This window comes from Falco biarmicus, chromosome W (assembly GCF_023638135.1).
Source record: "Falco biarmicus isolate bFalBia1 chromosome W, bFalBia1.pri, whole genome shotgun sequence".
Lineage (NCBI taxonomy): Eukaryota > Metazoa > Chordata > Aves > Falconiformes > Falconidae > Falco > Falco biarmicus.
The window spans coordinates 8380598-8400168 of NC_079310.1; positions in this window are offsets into that span (position 1 = coordinate 8380598).

Sequence of the window (19571 nt, forward strand, 5' to 3'; positions counted from 1 at the left end):
TTCCATATATAGAACTTATTCATACATATTCATTAATTATTCATACATAATCATAACATTTCCCGTAAATCATTTACATACTCTCCTCCTATATCCGATTATGCGCAGTAAAGCTTAGAAAGGTCTAGAAATGGGTCTAGGGTACGATTTGGGTAGGTGGTATATGAGTCGGTGGTCGCGATCTCCCCCTGCCGGAATTACCTTTTGCTAAAGTTCACAGTTTCTTGGCAGGCACCTACAAGCTGTTCCAGTCGACTCTCCCCAGTTCCCATTAATCTCATATTCTGACATTTCAATACACCTCTGCATACAGAAGACTGGTCAAATACAATGGAACCTTTCAACCCTAGAGTTATTACAATAGTTCCAGGCCCTTCTTCTAGCCTTGGTACAAGACGTACAAAAGATTCCATAACGTCTCTTATTGCGTAGATGCAAGTTTCCTATAAATTTTTTTTTCCTTAGCCTTCTATATTTTAATTCTATTAAATGATTTTATAAAATCAATTAATTAATCAAATAAAATCAATCAATTTTAACTTATTAACTAATCAGTAACATTTCCCCCCTTTGAAAGTGTTGAAAATCATTATTTCAATACTTTCACATTATTCGTATATCTTTTGTTTCAACATATTTGGGTAATGGATCATGTCTTGGTGAAATAGTTGGTACTTCTCTCATAATCATACGACTCACTGCAATTCTATTGGTAAACTGTTTCTTCAGACATGCATATACTAGCATGCTCATCAAAAAGACAACTAGTAACAGAAACAAAGTCTTAATTATAGATTGTATCCAAGAGCTCAAATTCCATCCCAGTTTGTTAAAAAATTTCCCAAGCCAATCTTCTGACATATCCTTTTGAATTGTTTCAGTTTCTTTTTCAATTTTTCCCAATAGGTCTAGATCATGTTCCACATCCTGAGTGACATTTGGAATGTGGATGCAACAGTGGTCCAGTTTATCCTTAAGATATCCACACACTCCATGTTCTTTAAGTAGGAGCATATCTAGTGCCATTCTATTTTTTAAAGTCATTCTGGAAGTTGCCTGTAGTTGTATATTCAATTCCTTAAACCCCTTCTTGGTAACGTTTGCCAATTTTTCCACTTGACCAGTTAAATGATAGAGCCATGCTCTGTTTCTATATGAAGCTATAGGATTTAAAAGTGATTCCAGTGCCCAGCCAATTTTCACTCCTGTAGATGGTTCATTCCAAATATCATCATTTATCCCTGATCTCTTTATTCGTTTTAATTCTAGATTCTCTAGAGATCCTTTAAATGGTGATTTCTTCCAAATCGGACACAATGTTGGCATGCCTAATGTGATTTGTTTCACCTTACCATCTAATGGTAGGTGTGTTGTCCAGGTTCCATCACTTAATGCCCAAACTAAATGTCCTGGACTTCGAATAGAAGATTTTCTACAACTAAACAAAGTTCCTCTTCTGACTGTAAAGGCGCTGGTTAAATTGAGAGTATTCTTAAGACCTCGACAAAAACAACCATATTTCAAAGCAGCAGCCAACGGAGGAATTCTTTGAAATACTAAGTCTGCATTACTGCAATCATACACTTTTTCACATTTCCACCATGGCACTATTTTATTTTCCTTCTCTCCCGATGTAGTTGACCTATCATCTACCCAGGGTAATACTGAAAAAAACCTTTCCATCCCAGGTAAAACACCAAGAAGTTCTTGCTATATACTGAAAATGGGAAAATATGGACATAGACCATATAGAGTCCCACCGGTCTACTAACTGGGTGCTCTGGCCAGTTTCGTTACACTTCCATTCCATAACACTTTTGCTCACGTTGATTTTAAATTGTTCATCATAAGAACACCATCCCACAGTCTTAAATCTTCCTATTTCGGTAAAAACATAATTTAACAATTTTTCACAATCCGCCAGACTACCTGGAGTTTTCCACTGTTTTGTAGTGACTTTCACTTGCTCATACCATTGAGTCACTGGCCTCTGTTCACAATAATTGGTTTCATATTTATGTTCCAGGTTAGTCAAATTCATAGTTAAAATTCCCCATGGAATAGATTCACCTACTGCCTTCGGTATTGGCAAACAAGCAGTGATCTGCGTGATGTTTTGTAAATTGGCAAATTCTTTAATCAATCCTACCATCAAATTTTCCTCAGCCATTTGTAATCACAGCCAAAGTTTTCCTTAGGAAAAAAAGCAAATAGTTATACACATCTTGTTTTCCTTTTACATGTATGTTTAGATTTGGTTCTAGAGACTCATATGGTTTTCCATATAATAATTCATAGGGACTGACTGAGGTTCCACTCTTTGGCTGTACCCTGATTCATAATAATGCCAATAAAAAGTGCCTGAGGCCACTTTAGACTGGTTTCTTGACAAATTTTACTTATTTGTCGTTTCAAAGTTTGATTCATCCTCTCCACTTTTCCACTAAATTGTGGTCTCCAAGATGAATGTAAATCCCAATTAATACCCAATACTTTGCTAACACTTTGGACTACTTCAGCAACAAAGTGTGGACCTCTGTCAGAGGATTTCCAATAGGAACTCCAAATCTCGGAATTATTTCTTGTAATAACCACTTCACAACCTCTTTTTGCTTGTGTGGTGCGACAGGGAAGGGCTTCAGGCCATCCTATAAAAGTATCAACCCTTACCAGGATGTACCGGTACCCATTTTGTCTAGGTAACTCTGAAAAATCTACTTGCCAATAATCTCCAGGTTCTGTACCAGACTTCAGTCTACCCATTTGAACCTTTTTCTTAATCACTGGATTATTTTTCAAACATACTTCACACTTTGCAGTTACCATTTTAGCTATTCCTAACATCTTAACTGATATTACTTGTTTTCGTAAAGATGTTACTAAGGCTTCTGCTCCCCAGCGACATTCTTGATGTCTCATTTGAATTATCTTTCTCATCAAAAGAGGTGGAATTACTACTTGCCCGTTAGGAGTTACCCACCATCCCACTAAGCTTTTCTTAGCATTTAATAACTGACCCAATTTGTCATCTTCCTCTGAATATCCCTGTTTTTCCCTAGGAAGGGTTACTGTTTTAGAAGGAATGATTGCCATTTGCAATGCTTGTTTCTTTGCTACCTTTTTTGCTGTTCTATCAGCTAAATTATTCCCAGCTATTATTTTTGTATTCCCAATCTGGTGTGCCTTACAGTGCATGATTGCTACTTGATCTGGCTTTTGAACTGCTTGCAATAATTGTAAAATTTCTGTTTGATGCTTAATGTTTAATCCTTGAGAGGACAATAACCCCCTCTCTTTCCACAAAGCTCCATGGACATGCACTACCCCAAAGGCATATTTCGAATCAGTCCAGATATTTACTCTCTTGTCTTTGCTTATCTCTAAGGCTCGAATTAAAGCGATGAGTTCCGCCTTTTGGGCTGATGTGGTACTCGCCAATGCTCCTGCTTCTATAACTGTAGTCTCTGTTGTTACCGCATATCCGGCGTATCGGACTCCTTGTTCCGTTAAGCTGCTTCCATCAGTATACAGTTCCCAGTCTGGTCGCTCCAATGGCACATCCTTCAGATCTTCACGACTGGAATAAACATACTCGATGGTAGCCAAGCAATCATGTTCCAGTCGTCCTTCTTCCTGTATGGAACTTAAAAACACTGCAGGATTTACCAGGTCAGTTGTCTTTAGAATCACATCATCTTGTTCAGTCAATACCACCTGGTATTTCATCATTCGGCTGGGGGACAGCCAGTGTCCCCCCTTCTGTTCTAGGACAGTTATCAGCATGTGTGGAACATAGACTGTTATTGTTCTTCCCAAAGTCAATTTCCGAGCTTCTTGTATGAGCATCACTATTGCGGTTGCTGCTCAAAGGCAGTTTGGCCACCCTTTACTCACTGTGTCCAGTTGTTTAGAGAAATATCCGACTGGTTGTTTCCAGCTTCCTATCCTCTGGGTTAACACGCCCAGTGCAAGGTGCTGTCTTTCATGCACAAACAGCTGGAAATCTTTGGTTAGATCCGGCAGTCCCAAGGCAGGTGCAGACATTAAGGCACGTTTCAACTCTATAAAAGCCTTTTGTTGTTGTGGGCCCTATACAAAGGGAGAGTTCCTTTGGGCCTCATACAGCAGTTTAGCTATTAGCCCATAGTTCATGATCCAAAGGCGACACCACCCAGTCATTCCCAAAAATGCTCTGAGTTCATGAATATTTCTCGGCTCAGGTATACTACAAATAGCTTCTTTGCGATTTTTTCCTAATTGCCGTTGTCCTTTTAAATCTCAAAGCCGAGATATATCACAGTCTGGCAGGCTATTTGGGCTTTCTTCCTGGATACCTTATACCCATTTAGTCCCAGGAAATTCAAAAGGTCAATAGTCACCTGTATACAAATAAATCTTTCTTCTATAGCAATCAATATATCATCCACATATTGTAAAAATAAATGCCCAGATCTTGGTTTGTCCTGTTTCCAGATTTCAAATTCCTTTGCTAAATGATTTCCAAAAATAGTTGGACTGTTTTTAAATCCTTGGGGTAATCTAGTCCATGTCAGCTGCATCTTTTGCCTGGTTTGAGGATTTTCCCATTCAAAAGCAAACAGTTTTCTGCTTCCCTTTTCCAAAGGTATACAAAAGAAAGCATCTTTTAAGTCGAGCACTGTAAACCACTGATAATTCTCCCTCAATGCTGTTAACAGTGTATAAGGGTTTGCTACTACAGGATAAATATCCTTAACTATTTGATTTACTGCTCTCAAGTTTTGTACCAGTCTATATTCACCCGAAGGTTTTCTGACTGGTAAAATAGGAGTATTATACTCAGATTCACATTCTTCCAAAATTTTATACTCCCAAAATTTATCAATCAATTTCTTCAATTCCTGTCTCACTTCTGGTTTGATTGAATATTGTTTAATTCTCACTGTTCCTGTGCCTTCCTTCAAATCTATTTTAACAGGTTCTGCTAGTTTCAATTTACCAGGAATATCTGTTTCCCATACAGTAGGGATCACTGCCAAATCCACCTCCGGTGGAATTTCTTGTTCCTTTACCTTTTCTTGTATCATCAGGATTTCTCCCGTTTTTGACGCAGGTATTTTCAAGAAAAGTTCTCCTTCGTCAAAAACAATCTGTGCATTTAATTTAGATAACAAATCTCTTCCTAGGAAGGGTACCGGACATACTGGTACATACAAAAATTCATGTGTAATTATTTTATTTCCAAATTTCAAATCCAGGGGTTGCAGGAATGGCCTGTTTTTGTTCCAGTTTTTCCTTTACAGGTTTTTAATAAAAAAATGTCGCTCCTGTATCCACTCCCAACCTCACAATTTAAACAACATTTTTTTTTTCCACTTTCTTATTATCAGAAGTTATAGCTATTACCAAATTATCTCTAATAGTTAGCTTACATTCATCCTGCCAATCCTTTCTTTGTCTTAAATAAAAAAACCAAATCCACATTTGGCATTTTATTCCATTTCCCTTCTCTTTTACAATACAGCATTAACTGCAAAATAGTGTTATAATTCAGTGTCCCATTCGTGGGCCACTTTTCCTGATCTTCTAATATATATATAGTGGCCACCAATTAGTACAATATTCAATCATCTGGCTCTTTGGCAAATCCTCATATAAATCCCCCCAATGCGCCAGTAAACATCCCAATGGAGAATTTTTCGGGATTTTATCATTTAACACAAGATTACCCAAGCTTTTACTTTTAAACAACCGAGTTAACTTAGTTGCCATGGTGTAATTACCCACAGTACAATACACAATTATTCAACTCTATCACTCCGATCCGCGGATCCACACTCCACAGTCTCACTCTTACAGCCACGCTCACACTTTCCCACAGTTACTTTAAACAAACATATAACACAATATTATACCTCTTAATTTTCTTCTCAATACACAAACTCACAAAACAACACAGAACACCAAAAACTTCTTCTAACTTCTTGTTAGAGGCACTACCTTAGAGAACACTATAGCATATAGTTTCTCTTGTCTGCACTTTTGTCCAACCCTGCAATAGCTTTCGCTTATGTCTTACGGGCAGACGCCTAGGCTTCCACTTCCACAAGGATCCTTTTAGTCCAACCCTGCAATAGCTTTCGCTTATGTCTTACGGGCAGACTCCTAGTCCTACCCTGCGCAGCTCTTTCACCGCGTCTGACAGGTAGACTTACTCAGTGGGACTCCAACCCACTGGTGGGACTCCCTCCCACTCTTTCCCATACAATTATTATAGTGGGACTCCCCCCCACTTTCTCCAGTGCACTTACTTACTTACTTACTTACTTTAGTGGGACTCCCACCCACTTACTACAATTAAAAAAAAAAGAAGTGTCTTACCAAATATCCAGGGAACGTCGCGAAGAGCCTTACGGATCGGGGATCTATGGGTGTCCCCAAGAAATCCTCGGTGCCGGCCGGAACCGATCAGGTCCCCGACTCCTCCGGTCTCCTTCAGCGAGGTCCCATCTGGGTTGCCAAAACTGTTACCGAAATCTCGGAATGAAGAACTTATCGACACCAATGTGATGTAGATAAGCAGACACTTCTTTATTGACGGCCGGGTGCGTGAGCGAGTCCTCTCACGATCAACGCACACCAGGTCCCAAAATCAGATTCCATATATAGAACTTATTCATACATATTCATTAATTATTCATACATAATCATAACATTTCCCGTAAATCATTTACATACTCTCCTCCTATATCCGATTATGCGCAGTAAAGCTTAGAAAGGTCTAGAAATGGGTCTAGGGTACGATTTGGGTAGGTGGTATATGAGTCGGTGGTCGCGATCTCCCCCTGCCGGAATTACCTTTTACTAAAGTTCACAGTTTCTTGGCAGGCACCTACAAGCTGTTCCAGTCGACTCTCCCCAGTTCCCATTAATCTCATATTCTGACATTTCAATACACCTCTGCATACAGAAGACTGGTTAAATACAATGGAACCTTTCAACCCTAGAGTTATTACAATAGTTCCAGGCCCTTCTTCTAGCCTTGGTACAAGACGTACAAAAGATTCCATAACGTCTCTTATTGCGTAGACGCAAGTTTCCTATAAATTTTTTTTTCCTTAGCCTTCTATATTTTAATTCTATTATATGATTTTATAAAATCAATTAATTAATCAAATAAAATCAATCAATTTTAACTTATTAACTAATCGGTAACAATTGTATAAATTGAGACAAGTTGTTGCTCCAGGTGCGCACGGCTTTTTTGGGACTACCCCCCCCTTCCCCCCCCCCCCCCATGTGCTGCCCAGCACTGAATAAACATACCTACTTTACAGTCTGATAGATTGTGGAGTCTGATTCCGCATGTCAGTCAGTTTTGGTGAGCCATATAGGAGGATCTCTGCTCAGGCCGCAAGATCAACTTTGGAGCGGACACCCCTGGGCATGCCCCGAGTACTTTCCTCCAAGGAGCCTCTCCTACCAGCTGCTCACCGCGGGAGTAGACAACAATCTCCTGAAGCCGCAGAAGCGAAATGGTATATTTTAGTAGAGGGGGCCTGTAAGTCGTGCCCGTGGCTGGGACAGCTGGTAAATCATGCAGAGACGTCTGGTGTGCAGCATAGTCCCAGTACAGGAAGAGGGTACCCTGCATGGTAACAGGGATTTGCTGACAGGCTAAGCAAATCCGAGGTCACCTCTGCATCCCAGTGTCGGGTGCCAGGACGAACCTGCTAATGACTGGTATATAAGAAACAGAAGAAGGGTAAGCGGACCTCTCAAAATTGTGATAAAATCACTTTACATGTTATATTTGCAGCTGCTAGATGGATGCTAACTGTATGGTTTGAATACCTGGGAATTTTGTTCATAGTCTTTTTTTTGTATGAGTGTACCATGTCTTTAATAGTGTATGAATGAATGAATGAATGTCTCTTTATGTTGATAACAGGACAGGACAAAGGGAATCACTCCTCCAGTGGTATAGGTTGGAACCCTGGGAATATTTGAATGAGGGAGGACATTGGATAAATAGGGGAAACAAACAATATTATTTAAAAGGGGCTTACATAACCCCCACAGGGAGAACAGAATCATGATATAATTGGGGTGACTCCTTGTCTGGTTTGTGGTAATATAAGAAGCTATGATAATAGGTACACTGGTTGGCACCCAGCCTGGGTCTTATTGAAGTGCTATTTTTGTGAAAGGCGCTGGTGTTGTAGCTCTAAAAGGCAGAAAGCAGAGTGACTGAAGTGCTTTGGGTATTGTCACCCCACCCTATCACCAGTCCTACAAAACCCCAAAATAATTAATTTAGTGTGTGGAAGAGAAAATTTGATTCCAGAAATTTGGGACGTTTGGGAAAAGGATTGGGAGAAAACTATAAAGAAGTGCAAGAAGCAGTTTGTGTGGAAACTTATTAGAAGAGTAGCTGGAATCCGAGTAAAAAAAATTAATAAAAGGTTAGAATATGGGTAACACTCAAGGCGGAATTTTGAAAAAAAGAGTCCCTTGGGCTGTGTGCTTGCTCATTGGAAAGACATTGTCAGGACTGGAGGTACAGAGAGTAAAAAGACCCTTATTAAATACTGCAATCAGTGGTGGCCCTTATATAAATTGGAAAATGAAGCAAAGTGTCCACTTAATGGGTCAATGGGTTATAATACCCTTTTACAACTCTGAATAAGGGGAAATTACTCTGGAAGTAAAAGATCAACAATACATTCAGATATTGAGTTTATCTTTATCCAGCCTCTCTACAGGAGGAAAAATTAGCCAAGAAATTTTAAACCAGGTATACCCTGGGGTATGGGCCACCAGTGTACCTGGAAGGGCGAAGAATGCTCTACCTGTTGAAGTTAGGCTCAAAGAAGGCTGACACCTGGTAAGAGTTAAGCAGTAACCCCTAAAAAAAGAAGATAGAGAAGGAATCCAGCCAGTGATTGAAAATTTCCTACAATTGGTATTGCTAAAAGAATGTGAATCAGATTTTAACACTCCCATATTACCTGTTCGCAAACCTGACGGGTCATACCGAGTGGTTCAGGATTTGCGGGCTGTAAACAAAATAACTTAAGATCTCTATTCAGAGGTAGCAAATCCATATACCTTGTTGACTGTATTGACTCCTGAATTAACATGGTTTACTGTTTTAGACCTGAAGGATGCCTTCTTTTGCCTCCCTCTCCATGAAGCCAGCCAGAAGTTACTTACATTTGAATGGGAAAATCCCAAAAGTGGTCGTAAACCCCAGCTCACTTGGACAGTGTTGCCACAAGGATTTAAAAACAGCCCCACCATCTTTGGCAATCAGCTTGCAAAGGACTTGGAATCCTGGGAACTCCCGTCCAAAGACAGGAAATTGCTACAATATGTGGATGATATACTGATCGCCACCAAGACAGAAGATAGTTGTATGATCTGGACGGTGAGTCTACTGAATTTCCTGGGGCTCTAAGGGTACCAAACGTCTAAAAAGAAGGCCCGATAATGCAGCGTAAAATTGATTTATTTGGGCTATGAAATTAGTGCTGGGCAAAGGACTTTGGGACAGGCCTGCAAAGAGGCAATATACCAAAATCAGAGACCTCAGACAGTGAAAGAGTTACAAAAATTTTTGGGAATGACTGGGTGGTGCCGACTATGGATCTATAACTATGGACTGCTTGTTAAATCACTATATGCACTAATAACCACTGAGCAGAAACACCTTGAATAGAATAAGGAAGCCACGCAGGCCTTTGAACAGCTGAAAAAGGCTCTGATGTCAGCCCCAGCTTTAGGGCTACCAGATGTGAGTAAGCCATTTTTCCTCTTCTCCCATGAAGAACAGGGAATTGCCTTGGGAATATTAGCACAAGATCTGTGTCCATATCGACGAGCGGTTGCCTACTTCTCCAAGCCGCTGGATGCAACTGCTAAGGGTTGGCCTGGATGCCTGCGAGTGGTTGCAGCTGTAATACTAAACATCTAAGAAGCTCAAAAATTTACCCTGGGCCAGAAAATGACTGTTTTGATGTCCCATACAGTATCTGCGGTGCTGGAAGCAAAGGGTGGGCACTGGCTTTCTCCACAGAGATTCCTGAGATACCAGGCCATACTGGTAGAACAGGACAATGTGGAAATTATAGTTACTAACATTGTCAACCCAGCTTCTTTCCTCAGTGGGAACACAGGAAAACCAGTACATCATGACTGCCTGGAAACCATTGAAGCAACGTATGTGAGTCGCCCAGACTTGAAAGACAGCCCTATGGAAAACAGAGAAAACTGGTTCACTGATGGAAGCAGCTATGTCCTGGGTGGTAAGAGACATGCAGGATATGCCATTACCACCAGTCAAGAAATAATAGAGTCACTTTGCCCACGAACAGCTCTGCACAGAAGTCAGAAATAATTGCTCTAACACACGCCTTGGAATTAGTCCAAGGCAAAGTTGTGAAAGTTTACACAGACTCAAGATATGCTTTCGGGGTTGTACACGCACACAGAGCAATTTGGAAAGAAAGAGGATTCTTGAACTCTCAAGGGAAAAACATCAAACATGCAAAAGAAATCTTGAAACTGCTCGAAGCTGTCCAGCTTCCCGAGAGAGTGGTGATCATGCACATTAAGGCACACCAGAAAGTGAGCTCAGAATTGGAAAAAGGAAATGAGCTGGCAGACATAGAGGCAAAACAAATAGCTAAAACAGAAGTACAAACAGAAGGGGCTTTGATCCCTGACGGGCGAATCTCTCTAGAAGGTAAGCCAGAGTATAACAAGGAAGATCAAAAGCTTATTACAGACTTAGAATGATCATATAATAAAGAAGGGTGGGCTTACACCCAACAGGGAAAATTAATTATTCTCTCTTGCCTAATTGACATTTAGTAAGGGAGGAATATCGAAAAAGACATTGGGGGGCAAAGGCTTTGTATAAACAGTTAATCAGAGAAATTGTGGCCAGAAACTTATACACCACAGTGAGACTTGTGACTCAACAGTGTGATCTTTGCCTCCAGACTAATTCCAAGAATAATCCCAGGCCAGAGATGGGCCAAACTGGAAAAGGCAATGGACCTGGACAACAATGGCAGATTGATTTTACAGAACCCCCAAGAAAAAGGGGTTTTTGATATTTATTAGTATTAACCGATACCTTTTCAGGTTGGCCAGAAGCATTCCTGACCAGAACAGCCAGGGCTCAGGAGGTAACCAAAATATTGGTACAAGAGATAATACTATGATTTGGGGTTCCTGCAACCATATCCTCTGACAGAGGACCACACTTTATCTCAAAGGTGGTACAGCAAATTAGCCAACATTTGGGTATAGATTGGTAACTTCACACCCCATATCGCTCTCAGTCGAGTAGCCAAGTAGAAAAAATGAACCATTTGATCAAGCAACAAATTGTGAAATTGGGACAAGAAACAAACTTGGCCTGGCCTCAGTCTCTTCCTTTAGTCCTTCTGCGCATACGAACTAGACCAAGGGAAGGACTGAGGACTGAGCCCCTTTGAAATTTTATATGGACAACCTTATTTCCTATAGTGAATGGAAGGAGAATCAATTACGACGGAAACTAGACTCCAACAAATATTTTGAAAAAATGTTAGACAAAGAAACAATATACTAGATTAGGTATAGTAAAGGAATGTACTAATTTTCTAGAAAAGGGGGAACTGAGGGAAGGGGTTAAAGAAATTTTAGTAGATCTAATTGCTTAACGATTACCTAGATTGTTGTTGATAAATAATGCTTTGTTTTACTAACCATTGTGTAAAATAACTGAAGCAAGGAGTCTGCAGTTCCTCATGAAGGACAGTTCCTGATAAGAACTAGCTAAACCCAACTCTATAGTTTGGATAAAGACAAAGGAACAACCGAGTCTGTGCGAAGAGAGAAGGTAAAAAGTTCAGAGCAAGGGAGACTACCAAGCCTTCATCCCCACGACCCCTACAACCCCCACCAAGAGGCACCATGCAAGCACAGTTGGGAGGGACTTATGGAAATGACTTATTGGAACTAATTTTAATATGAAGTGGGGGTGGGGTGGGGTGGGGGTGGATATGTCATGAATATGTATAGGAGTATTTTAAAACCTTATGTATATGCAACATTTGATTGTATAAATTGAGGCAAGTTGTTGCCCCAGGTGCACACAGATTTGTATCAGTTGCATAGATAATTAAGTTACAATCATAAATAAAAAAGCCAAATTTATACCTAGAAATTACAGATTGTGTGAAATAGGACAACATATACAGGCAATAGTGTAGGCAACCTAATAAGCTGTTCTCTGTAAACTGTCTCTTTAACAGCACATTCTCTTTATTGATTCATATATTAGTATTTATAAAGTTGCAAGAGTTCCTCTTTTTCTTTTATCCTCCCATATTGCAGAGAGCGGCCGGGCCACCCCTCCACCGTGCGTGGGCACCTGAAGCACAAGCCACCAGCGACACGCAGGTGCCATGTGACTAGCATCCCCCGCTATCCCCTTCCAGAGTGGGAAGAGGGATGCCACATGACCCACCCGCTTCAACCTTCATGTTCCCCTCACTTTATGGGTTGGCAGCGGGACTGCCTCGCCACAAGGTCGGTTGGTCACCTGTGTGTTGTTTTGTGGTGTGGTGGGTTGTGGTGGTGAGTGGGGGTACCTTTGCTTTCTCCTGGTGCTGGGCGGGAGGTGTCCATTGCTGAGGGGAAGGCTGTGGTGTACCGCTTTCGCAGTGCCCAGGAAGTGGTGGGAACGAAGAGCAGGTGGAGGTGTGGAGGAGACAAGGAACAAGGGGTTCCCAGGTGGGGGGAGCAGAGAGGTGGCGGCTCCGGGTTTCCCCTGGGTGGCCGCTGGCCATTGTGGCTGTGGGGAGCGGCGGAGGGCGAGCTGCCTGCCCAAGATCAGTTAGTGGCTGCGGGCTATAAATAGCGGCGGTAGTGAAATGGGGCCGCTGCCTTGGGGGCTGGGAGCGATGGGCTGCCGCCGCCGTCGTCGTGAGCCATGGGGAGGGACGGGACAGTGCGTTAGTGCTTCCATAAACGCGGCGGGATTCTAAGTGAGGAGTCCTTCCCTCCGCCGACAGCCTGCTAGCAAGGGCAGCTAGGTAGCCGGTGGGGAGCGTGCACTGGCTCCCCCTGCCCGCTCCCCGCGGCTCCACTTTCCCCGGTGATGACTTTCCCGCACCAAGTGCCTGCTTTGGTATGTCTCCTGACGCTTGTAAGCTGTTGTCCCGATCAGGGTAACTCCTTTGGGAGCTCTGGTGGGGGTTTGATTTGTTTGTCTGGTTCCTTGGGGTACAGGAGATTTCACTTGTCAGAGTTGCTTGTTTAGAGCAATGGTGTAAAGAGAATACAGTCTTGTCACAGAAATATAAATCTGTAGGTCAACTTGTAATGTCTATTCTCTCATGGGCTTATTGTTTCACTTTGATATTTGCCTTACTTTGGAAAAACAGTGGATTTTCTTTTCTAGCTAAAAAGAAAAGGTGGGGAAAAATTATTATCCTGTGGCTAGTGCCAGTTGACTGGACTTAAGCTGCTGAGTTTACATACCTTCTGTAGAGTATCGTTAATAAATCTTGCTTTGGTTTTACATGTGCAGCAGGGATTCCATACATGGCAAGGAGTTTGTTGTGAGGTCTGGGTGAAATGGCGAGCCTTCTGCGTATTGCTGTTAGTGGGTGCTCAACTCCTGGTTTTGGCAGTATTTTACCACCTAAGGTGCATTCTGCAAAGATGCTGTGTTTGCGAATGTTTAGAACCCACCAGATGCTCAGATCTCAGGTAGTTTCAAAGCCAGGTAAATTGATTAAACCATTGTAAGACATCTTTTATTATTTTTAATTTTGAAGATAGCCTGAAATTTTTTTCCAGATATATGTTAGTACAGAAAAGACTTAAAAAATAAAAAGAACTCTTACATTATGTCAGCAGCTTACTTGAGTCAGTCAGTTGCAGTACAATTTTACACTGGTTTTCAAGGGCTTATGCAGAAGGTGTTTGTGTTTATTTGGATTCAAAGTATTCATAATAGCCTTTAAGGATAGGTGGTCAGAGCTCCTGCTGACACCTTGCTTGAGGGAAGTATTTAAACAAATGTTTTCCTTAGTTAAAAGCCTGAGTTCCCCACAAGTTTGGGTAGTGCAACTTTGTGCATGCAGGGGAAAATACAGTCCTCACAAAGAAAGCATCTGCAAGCATGACTATATGTAGTTGTAATTATCCCATGTAAAAAAAATTCTCTTAACTTTGTTTGATACTATGTTGAAGAACTTTTGATCTGCATATTTACATGTAGGGTTTGTTGGTATATTTGTACTGATTACATTTTAGTGCAGATAATGGACAGGTTCAGGTACTTTCAGGAAAAAAAAAGAGGGGAATGGGGGCATCCTTGGTTCCAGCTTATGATGTGAGCCAGGTGTATGAAAATCAAACCGATGTTTTTTGCTCTATCTTACACTGTGCATAGCCTGAGAGCTAGAAGACTGGAGTGTAGGGGTCTGCAGCGGGTCTGCAGATGAGTTAGCTGACCTTGAAGACTTAGTCATGTACCCTTAAGACAGCCACAAAAATGTCAAGCATGTAAACAGGATGTGAAAACCTGGAACTTAAAACCGCAGCATATGGATGTAATGGCAAGAGCAAATAGCAAGCAAGAAGAAGAAGACAGAAAGCCTATCAGTGTCTGACACCTGTACTATCTAAGTTATATAAGCAGTATGACAAAACAATAAAGGCCATTTTGTCTGAACCCAGCCACACTGATATAGTGTTTTTCAGTCCGTCTCGACTTGCATCACTACGATTGGTGATCCCGACGTGACCCCGAATAAGTGGTGTCAGAAGGAGATCTTGAGACTGTGACCAATGGGTTGCTGGGGAGATGTCGTGACGAAGGGAAGACACAGTCACTCAATATGAGTGATCAGCAGACTTCGTTTATTGTGCCTTACAGTCATCTTTTATGCCTTGTTATAATTAGCTCATACATATTACAAAAGTTAAGCTCATTATTGGTTAGTTGCCTAAATATCAAGCCCGCCCCTAGTTTCTCTTCTGTAGTTATCTGTTCCCTCCTGCAACATTGTTTACCGACCGCAATCTTCTTGTTATTGTGTAACAAGAACAGCCAAGGACAGTGTATTTTTGCTTTACTTCAGATAAGCTGAGTGCGATGTGCATTTTTGTCCAGCCAGCTGGACTATGTCTATGTGACCTTTTTCAGCTAGCCAGTTATCCACAATTCCCCCGTTTTTATTTTGGGTGACATAGGCTTGGTTGACCATTTTCAATAACAGCGTTTTAACACAGGAAAATACACAGCTAAGCACTACTAAAACTATTACAATAATGATCAAAAATAATAATCCCATTTGCTATGAGATTGTATCTTTGCTGTCAAAAGTTTGAGTTTTTCATGCGTGGTCCCCTGTATGTGGGATCGGAACAGATGTCGAATAGGTTCCAGAACAGGGCCTTTCGCAAGGTGCAGGCGAAGCAGCGTTCTCGCGTCGAGCTCCTCCAGCGTGCTCTACAGCAGGTTTTACCCAATGGCTGGGAACCCAAATAGTGCCTGAATCGGTAGAAATGCAGACATAACCACGCCCCACATAAATCACCTCCACAGGACCTACCCATTGTCCTGTTTTTGCATCCTTATACAGTACTTTCATGTGTGGTGGCCTGGGGGGTTCTGAGCCAGCGTGGTGCCTTATTATAGGTGGCTCATTACTGTCCCCAAATACACACAAATGATTAAGCACAAAAAGAGCCTTCTCTACCCTTTCTTTTACATCCTGAATCTCTTTGAACTTTTCTATATAACGTTTTAGCGTCCCGTTAGCCCGCTCTACGATTGCTTGTCCAGTTGGAGAATGAGGGATTGCAGTAACATGTTTAATATTCCACATTTGCATAAAGCGTTTAAGTAATCCGCTACCATATGCAGCACCGTTATCAGTTTGAATAGTAATAGGCACCCTTAAAACAGCAAAGCAACTAGTTAAATGCCGGCGCATGTCCCGGACCTTTTCCCCGGGCTGTGGTGTGGCCCATAACATATGGCTATAGGTGTCTATAGTAACATGCACATATTTCAATCGACCGAATGCAGGAACATGAGTAACATCCATCTGCCAAACATCATTAGACTTTAGTCCTCGCGGGTTGACCCCGCAACCGAGCCCTAAGCCTGAGTTATGGTGACTACATATAGGGCAAGCCTTCACAATGGCCCGAGCCTCCTCCATAGAGAGTTTGTAGGCTCGTGCCAGCCCCTTCGCATTTTGATGGAAGATCGAATGGGCTTCTCGGGCTCGACAATGTGGTGCTAATGGGGGTTCAGTAGCAATTGTGACGAGATGATCAGCTCGAGCATTGCCCTCTCTGAGGCCGCCTTCCCACTGATGGCTTCGGATATGGATCACCGCATACGATTCCGATCTCTGTGCGATTGCAAGCTGCAAGCTCACAAGCAGTTCTGTCAAGCATTGATTCTTTAAATCACGCACGCTTGCATCTTCAATCCGGCTGACTATGCCGGCAACATAGAGAGAATCTGTGACTACGTTCAGTGGGACATCTCTCCATCTAATAAATGTCCAGAGCACTGCAAAGAGTTCTAGCGTCTGTAGGGAATCCTTTGGCTGCGCTTGTAGAATTTGGCATTGCCACCCTTGCTCATCTTTCCACGTTATGGCAGCGGTCCTAGAGCGTCGACCCGTATCAGTAAAGGCTGTAAGAGCATGCGGGATAGGCTGGCTGGATCGCTTCGGCTTAACAATCCAGCCCATGTTCTCCATCCACGACAGGATGGGCGATGGGAGTGGTTTCACTATTATCGCTGCTCCATCGTGGAGTAATGCAGCCTGCAGTTCCTCAGAGTTCTGCAAGTACCACTCCAAGTCGACGTGTCTCATCGGCACCCATATCGTGCCAGGAGGAGTGCCATCCACCTGTAAGATACGACAGCGACCTTTCTTGATCAGCTCCGACAGCGTAGAAATTTTGTCTTGTATTGTGCATCGTGGTTGCAGCGGGGGAGCTATCCATTCCAATACGATGGTGGTGTACTCCCCTTTCTCCTCCGTTTTTATTTTTTGCTGTGTTAGAGCACCCATGAGGTACTGAGTGCCACATAAGATAGTCAAATCGATGGGTAACCCTACAACACGCCGATGCGTGGAGCGCGTAGTCACCATTGATGCTATTTGTTGTAATGTTTGTTCTTGCTGTTCAGTAAGCTGTACTGGGGTTGAGGGATCTGTCCCTCTCAACAGGGGGCGTAGTTGATTTAATAGTTCATTGGGGATGCCCACTACAGGTCGGAGCCATTGCAGATCACCAAGCAGTCGTTGGGCATCGTGAAGGGTTCGGATATCCAGAAGGAGTGACAACTTTTGAGGCTGAATTGTTGTATCAGTAATGTGCCACCCCAGATACTTCCAGGGGCTTGATTCTTGCACCTTTTCGGGTGCTACTACCAAGCCTCTATGCTTGAGTTGTTCTGTTAAAACCTGTTTTTGTTGTAAAGAGAAGGGTGTCGGCTGTGCTAACAAGATGTCATCCATATAATGGTAGATTAAAGTCTTAGCCCAGCATTGTCGCAAAGGTTGTAGTGTGGCAGCAACATAGAGTTGACACAAGGTGGGCGAATTTCTCATTCCTTGAGGGAGGACCGTCCATTCAAAGCGCTGATCCGGTCCCTCCCGGTTGATCGCGGGTAAGGTAAAGGCAAATCTGCGCTTATCATCTTCATGTAAAGCAATTGTGAAAAAGCAGTCTTTCAAATCTACAATGAGTAAATGCCACCCTTTCGGTATCATAGCTGGGTTGGGTAAACCGGGTTGTAAGGCCCCCATATCATACATCTGTTTGTTTACCGCTCGCAGAAGCAATCGATATTTTCCAGACTTTTTCTTGATAACAAAGATGGGGGTATTCCAGGGGCTCGTTGACAGACGCAAATGATCTTGTTGATACTGCTCTTTAACCAGTTCATGCGCCTGTTCTAGACTTTCCCTTTTTAACGGCCACTGCTCTATCCACACTGGTTCCTCTGTCTTCCATCGGAGTGGGATCGGGAAAGTCCAAGCAATGGCCGCTCCTAGAAAGGGAGGTCTGAAGTGAGGACCATCCCCATTTGGGCCAAGATATCGCGGCCTATCAAAGCATGCACCCCCTCAGGCAGTGGAATAATCAAGACACAACAATTTATAACTTTGTCAGCTATAGTTCATCGTAGAAGGGGGGATTTGTGAGCGAGGGTCAATCCTCCTACTCCTGCAACTGTGGCACTGTTCGTACAGGTTGGCCAATGCGCCGGCCATTTGTGTGCACTGATTATAGAGACATCAGCGCCAGTATCCAACAGCACAGTAATCGAGAGTGTCTGGTCTCCATACTGCACCGTGACCGATCGCCGTGGTCGTTGACGCAAGCCAATAGTCAGTAAAGCCATTTGTCCCGTAGACCCAAAGTTACCTTGTCCTCGAGGTTGTTCTTGCAATGGTTGGAGGGTGCCCGCAAGATGCAGTAGTGGAATCAACTGGGCTATCTTGGTCCCTTTAGGTATAAAGAGTGGGGGAAACAGCGTCTGAGCCATAATATGAATTTCTCCGTGAAAGTCCTTATCAATCAGTCCCACCAAAACATTGAGTCCCAACATGGTGGCTGATGAACGCCCTATGAGTAATGCTCCAACAGCTTGTCCGCTTATACAAATTGGCCTTGTATGCCAGTAGCAAGTTTTGTAGGCTTTGAGTCCAATAGGGTACAATCTACTGTTGTTGCCAGGTCCAAGCCGAGGCTTCCGCTGGTTGCGGGTCGGAGAGGAAAGGATTTTGTGCTGCTGGGCAAGCAGCCGCTTTTTGTGTCGGCGCGGGGTGGCTCTTCCTGCTGGGTCGCCCGTTTCCTGATCGACGACAAGCAGCTTCGTTTGACATTGCAGTCCCATCTCATGTGTCCGGTGACACCGCAACGGAAGCACCGTAGACGAGATGGGCCGCGGGCATTTGATCGCCCAGCAAAGGCTTGCAAAGGAGCAAGGGCTGCCAAGACCTGACTTTGGGTAGCCTGCGCCTGCTCTTTTAAAGCACTCCCTAGTTTTTTTATTGCCTCGACTAACATAGCCTGGGGCCCGACTGGCACTTGTGCCATTCTTTCCAAAGCTTCTTCTATGGTCCATGTCCCTGGTAGCGTAGCTAGGATGTTACGTGTGGCTGGGTTACAATTCTGTATGGCACACTGCTTTAAAATGGAGCCTTTGAGATAGTCTTGCACCCCAGCCGCCTGTATGGCGTTTGCTACCCGATCGATAAATAACCCAAATGGCTCCTCTCTTCCCTGCTTGATTCCCATATATGAAGGGATTCCCCCAGGTTCCTTTATACGGTCAAGCGCTAGTCTAGCTAGCCTCATCGCTTCCTTTGCCTTATCCGGTCCCATCAGTGCCTGAGCTTCGGTTCGAAAATAGGGTCCTAAACCCATCAGCTCCTGTAGAGTAACCCCATGCAGTGGGTCCCCTGGCTGTCTAACCACTGCTATCGATTCCTGACAAGCAGCCTGCCAATGAGCGTTAAACAGAAGCTGCTGATGTTGGCTCA